The sequence below is a fragment of the Spermophilus citellus genome (assembly GCF_964194105.1).
Source record: "Spermophilus citellus genome assembly, chromosome: 2".
Taxonomy (NCBI): domain Eukaryota; kingdom Metazoa; phylum Chordata; class Mammalia; order Rodentia; family Sciuridae; genus Spermophilus; species Spermophilus citellus.
In genome coordinates, this window is record NC_138183.1 from 238,866,356 (window position 1) to 238,872,737 (window position 6,382).

Genomic DNA, 6,382 nt, shown 5'->3' on the forward strand with positions numbered 1-6,382 from the left:
GGGTCTGAGAGAACTCAAAGAACCTCACCCTCCTGCTGGTACAAAGACCTATCCACAGGTGTGGCTGTATGCTGGACCGGTAGTCAGTGACGGGTAAGATCCAATTGCAATGGTACCAACCTAAGACAGGAGGCTGATGCCTTGAGGTCAGCTCATTCCATGACGGGTAAGAACCATATGTAGTATTGGACAACCTAAGACAGGCACGGTCCCTAAGCCACATGCTTGTTGTTTAAACAGAGAGAGGGAGATGTTGAGAGCCACAGCTGAAGGGGCCCCAGCAAACTTCCAGCTGCCAGCAAACTTCCAGCTGCCAGCTGATGATTGGCTCACAGTGGCCCCAGCAAACTTCTAGCTGCCAACTGATTGGCTTCTCTGCGGTGATGCTCATTGGGCTGTTTCCCCACCCTTTCAGACCATGGAGCTACTCATTGGGGGACTTATTAGTTATATATATCAAAGATTGTTTTTTTTCAATTCCAATTCATCCTGAGGATAGTCCACATTTTGCATTTACTATCCCTGCACTGAATCATGAAGGTCCTGATCAGAGATATGAATGGAAAGTACTCCCTCAAGGAATGGCTAACAGCCCAACTATGTGGCAAATTTATGCTAACAAAGTAATCCAGCCACTTAGAAATCAAAATCCTGAACTACAAATATTTCACTATATGGATGATGTATTATTAGCACACAAAGATAAAAACACATTGCTAGAATGTTATGCCACACTTACAAATTTATTAAAAAATTATAATCTAGAGATAGCAATAGATAAAGTACAATTAAATCTTCCAATTAAGTATTTAGGAGTTCTATTATCCTCAATCATGGTCCGTCCACCAAAAATTCAAATACAAGTAGATCAAAACAAATCACTTAACAACTTTCAAAAGTTATTGGGAGACATAAATTGGATAAGGCCTTATCTAGGCATACCAACAGGAGAGTTGGGACCTTTATTTGATATCCTAAAAGGTCCATCAGATCCAAATTCACCCCACATGTTAATGCCTGAAGCAAGAAAGGCATTAAAAATCATTGAAACATATATGGAAAATATGCATTTGGATAGAATTGATATAAGTTTGCCTTTATTATTTATTGTACTACCAACAAAAAATATTCCTACAGGAGTATTTTGGCAAGAAGGTCCATTATTATGGATACATTTATCTTATTCTCCTAACACTATTCTTACTAGGTATCCTGAGGCTGTAGGACAATTAATACTCAAAGGAATAAAAGCAGCAAAGGGAGTGTTTGGAATTTCTCCCAATAAAATTATTACTCCATATACTATGAATCAAATTGATGAGTTAGCTAATGAGTTAAATACTTGGGCAATAATCATGTGCAAATCTAATGTTTCATTTGATAACCACTTACCATCTAGTCCTTTATTGTCTTTTTGGTCATTGCATCCTGTAATTTTTCCAAAAATGACAAGAAAAACACCTATCATGAATGCTCCAAATGTATTCACTGATGGGTCAAATAATGGTACAGCAGCAATAGTTACACCTGATCAAACTTTTACATTTTTAGTACCCAAACAGTCAGCTCAAAAGGTAGAGCTTAATGCAGTTTTACAAGCTTTTGTGATGTTTAAAGATTCTGTATTTAATTTATTTTCTGATAGTCAGTGTGTAGTTAATGCTATAGTATCCCTTGAAGATGCTGGTAGGATTTCCCCTTCCTCTACTGTTTTCTCTTTGTTTTCCACTATACAAAGTTTAATCTGGGACAGAAAATATCCATTCTTTATAGGACATATCAGAGCACATACAGGATTGCCTGGAGCCCTTAGTTTGGGCAACAATTTAGCAGATAAAACTACACATGACATACATATTTTCTCTACACTAGAAGAAGCTACAAATTTTCATAAAAAGGTCTATGTCAATGCTAATACTTTACAAAAGCATTTTAAAATAACTAAGGAACAAGCTAGACAAATAATAAAACAATGTCAAACTGCTATGAGACCCAGTGCAGGAGGGGTTCTGTCTGGTCACCTCTGCTGGGAGGAGCAACAGATTCCATGGCTTAGTCTGCCAGCTGCAGCTGGGCCCGCTGTCCCAGTGCTGGGCATGGGCTGGAGGAAGGAAGGCAGATCCCTAATCTCACACTGTGTTGAAGAACCCATAGAGCTTCCTGGTCTCTGATGACCAGAGAAGGTGGAACTGAAACACTACCAATAACTTGGAGGTTTTACAATGCTTGTACTAGTCCCAGGGAGGGACTCATAAGTGGATTTGGGAAAGCTTTGCATTGGCCATTTTCTAAGGCACTGGAGTAGCTCACCCTTGTGCCCTCTATCTGAGGTGTGGTGGTTCCTTCTTTTTCTTCTAGATAGCCTGGGTCTGGCCTGGTCTCACTCACTCACCAGGTGTGTTTCTTTGGGCATGATGTAAACCTGTGTGAGTCTCACTTTCCCCACTTGTCAATTAGCTACCTCAAAGGGATAAGGAGGAATGAAGTGAGGAGGTGGTGGGGAAGTGCTTACAGTACAGCGCACAGTAGACCCTGGGCCCTTGTGGTCGCCTTTAGCCCGTGGCCAGCACAGGCTTCATTAATGAAGCTTCAGCTACGTGAGAGATCCTAAGGGAGTTTGAATTAAAGAGACAGGCTCTAATTACCTTTAAACCAGCTCCAGGACAGCTCCTCCTTGCTCCAGCCTCTAGCCACCTATTATGGTAGTGAGGTTTACTGAAGAGGCCAGCGAGAGAGAGAGAGAGAGAGAGAGAGAGAGAGAGAGAGAGGGGACACGCCAGGGAGTGGACTTTTATTGGGAAACAAAAAATTCTGGGGGAAAATCCCATCCAATGAAGATTAATGGGGGCAGTGTCCCAAGGTCAGATGTGACGATTGGGTCTTCGGGGTAGTGGCCAGAAACACCTCCACACCGACAGGCCCTCTGACCTGAGAAGGGTGGGGAAAGCTGTGGACACAAGGATGTGTCTAAGCACCTCTCGCCCAGCCAGGGAGGTAACTCAAATCAAGTGTGTGGATGGCCTCCCACAGTAGCCTGTGGGTGATGGGATGACAAAGAAAATGGTGACCATCAGGCACACAGATGTCCTAGTTTCCTTCAGGCCACCAGTCTGCATTGTAGCCTTCTGGGGCTGTTCTGTGCCTGTTATTCCCGTCCCTCTGGTACAGTAGGCAAGCACCTCTACCACGCGGCCTGCGCAGTGGTTTCATTAATGAGGTTCTGGCATTAAGTTAGTTAGAAGAGATCAAAATAAAACACACAGATAGTACCTTATTTTACATTGCTAGGTCCGAGACGGCTCGCCTCCCTGTTTCCCCGCCTCCAGCCGCCCAGCAGGGCAGTGAGGATTACTCTGGGCTAGCAGGAGAGAGAGAGAGCGAACACGCCGGGGAGTAGCCTTTTATTTGGGGGGACAAGAGATTCAGGGGAGAATTCCATCCAATGAAGGTTGAGGGGGGGCTGTACTCCAAGGTCAGGGTCAGTGATTGGGTCTCCGGGGTCAGTGGTCATGCACACCCCCACACGGATGGGCTCTCTCATCAGGAAAGGGTCGGGATAACTCCGACACAGCCAGAGTGCCTCAGGCCCTTAACGGGAGTCACCCAATCACGTGTCAGAATGGCTCCCCACAAGCACCATCTTGCCCCGTCTCCCATGAAGTTCTTCCTGGGTTCCCTCCTTTTATTCTGAGGAATCCTTGTGTCTTCTCTAGTTCTAGCCAGAAAGCATATTAAGGCTTTGCTCAGTGGTTTTTCTTTTTCTTAGGTTTAGATGGACACAATACCTTTATTTTATTTATTTAAAAATATGTGTTTCTGAGGATCAAACCCTGTGCCTAATGAGTGCTAGGCAAGTGCTCTATCACTGAGCCACAACCACAGCCCTCTCAGAAGGCTTTCACCTTGTATTTTTCTTCAGATTTTCACTATGGGAGAAACTGAGTGGGGTGTATATGTAATATATATTTTTTAGGATAGAAGCACATGTAATTCATGGCAGTAAGATACTTCAAAGTAGTTTTTTAAAAATGTTTCAAAAATTTTCAATGTTTATTGGTTCTTTTTAGTGTTCCATAACATTAGAATTCATTTTCATATAACAATAAATGCATTGAATACAATTTGCTGTCATTAAGTTCCCAATATTTATCCTTCCCTCCTCTCCTACCTCCCCCTGTTCCCTTCCATCTGCTACTCATCTTTCTACTATTTACTTTTTAAAAAAAGTTTTAGTTAATATCTGTGGATTTGCATGATGTGAGATTCACTATGGTATTCTCACATGTACATAGGAAAGTTAGGCTAACTTTTCTTCTCTTATCCTGACCCTCCTTCTCTCACCACTGGATTCCCTGCATCTGTTCCATTGGTCTTTCTTCTATATGGATGGATTTTCTCTTTCTTTCTCTTTTCCCCTTTATTTTGGACTAGCTTCTGCCTATCAGAGAAAACTTTCAACCTTTGACTTTCTGAGTCTGTCTTATTTCATTTAGCATGATGTTCTCCAGTTCCATCCTATGAGCAAATGCCATAATTAATATCATATATATATTATATATAAATACAATATATATATATATAATATATATATCAATCACATTTTCTTTATATATACATATCACATTGTCATTATATCTGCAATCAAAGTAGTTTTAAGAGCAGAGAAAATCTTAAGGGTTTTCTCTGCTTCATTGTATCAATATACCTTTTAATCACATGAAGTTGCAAGCTTCCTGAGGGTGGAACCTCATTTCCTTCTCTTTTCCTATGTCCTGAGTTGTCTAGGTACATGACAGTTGCTTAACACAACCTTTGGTTCAGAGAAATTGTACTAAAAAAATTCCTCACCTGCTGTTCACAAGAAAGTGTATCAGGGGGTCAAACTTGGACACATTCAAAGTAGTGAATGTGCATATATTATATTTGAACTGCTGTTTGATAGTGAACCATATCTTATTGTCTACTTAGTGCTCAGGTGTCAAAATTTTCAAATATATTACAATTTCATGAAGCTGTTGAATTGGGCAAAACCACAGGGCTTGATAGAATTCAGAGGCTTATGTCCTTACAGCTATATTTCCTTTGTCACAGGGCTCTTCTTTGAGATCAATCTTCTCCAAATCCAATTCATGACAAATTCAAACAATGTGACTGAGTTAATCATCACTGGCCTTTTCTGGGACCCAGAGGTGCAGAGAGTGTGCTTTGTGTTGTTTCTCCCCGTGTACCTGGCCACTGTGGAGGGCAATGGCCTCATTGTTGTGACGGTCAGTGTCAGTAAGAGTCTGCGCTCCCCCATGTACTTCTTCCTTGGCTACCTGTCCCTGGTGGAGATAACTTACTCCTCTACGATAGTCCCTAAATTCATCACTGACTTACTTGCCAAGGTTAAAACCATCTCCCTGAGGGGCTGTCTGGCCCAGATCTTCTTCTTCCACTTCTTTGCAATTACTGAGATCATCTTGCTTGTGGTGATGGCTTATGACCGCTACGTGGCCATCTGCAAGCCTCTTCATTACATGAACATTATGATCGTCAAGTGTTTCACATGCTGGTAGCTGGTTCCTGGCTGGGGGGCTTCATTCACTCCATAATTCAGGTTCTCATCACCATCCCACTGCCCTTCTGTGGTTCCAATGTGACTGACCACTATTTCTGTGACCTACAGCCTTTATTCAAGCTAGCCTGCAAGGACACCATTGTGGAGGGGGTTATTGTGTTGGCCAACAGTGGATTAATCTCCATCTTCTCCCTCACCATCTTGGTGTCCTCCTACATCGTCATCCTGTTCACCCTGAGGAACCACTTTGCAGAGGGGAGGCGCAAAGCCCTGTCTACCTGTGCCTCTCACATCACAGTGGTCATCTTGTTTTTTGGACCTGCCATCTTCATCTACATGAGGCCCTCGTCCACCTTCACTGTGGACAACTGGTGGCTGTGTTCTACACGGTCATCACCCCCATGCTGAACCCCATCATCTACACACTCAGAAACGCAGAGGTGAAAGCTGCCATGAGGAAGCTGTGGGCCAGAAGGGAGAACCCAGGGATGGTAACATGATAGAAAGATGTAGTCTGATTATTGGGTGTTTGAAATGGACTTTTATGAAATGGATTTTTAGTGGAGTATTTCAGAATGGCAGCCACAAATATAGGACTTAATGTTACTGCTGCCATAATTCTCGTTTGCAACCTGGATACCCTGCTGTAATGTTTGAGGGATAGAGGTGAAGAATTCTCCCTGAATCTTATGGAACATGATTGGCTTCATGATATCCAACAATATAATGGGTTTGGGTGATTGGAAGGCTCATGTCCTTATGGCTATATTTCCTTTGTCACGAAGTGCAAATGCAAAGTAAAGAATTTTATAAATGTTTTGT

General features: G+C 42.4%; 1 pseudogene across 1 annotated transcript; it reads left to right on the forward strand.

Annotated features, from left to right (window-relative positions):
* Nucleotides 1-5,129: 5,129 nt before the first annotated feature.
* LOC308641804 (olfactory receptor 4B1-like) lies at nucleotides 5,130-6,060 on the forward strand (annotated as a pseudogene). The gene has a single exon. The product of its transcript is annotated as an olfactory receptor 4B1-like (transcript).
* The last annotated feature ends 322 nt before the right edge of the window (nucleotides 6,061-6,382 follow it).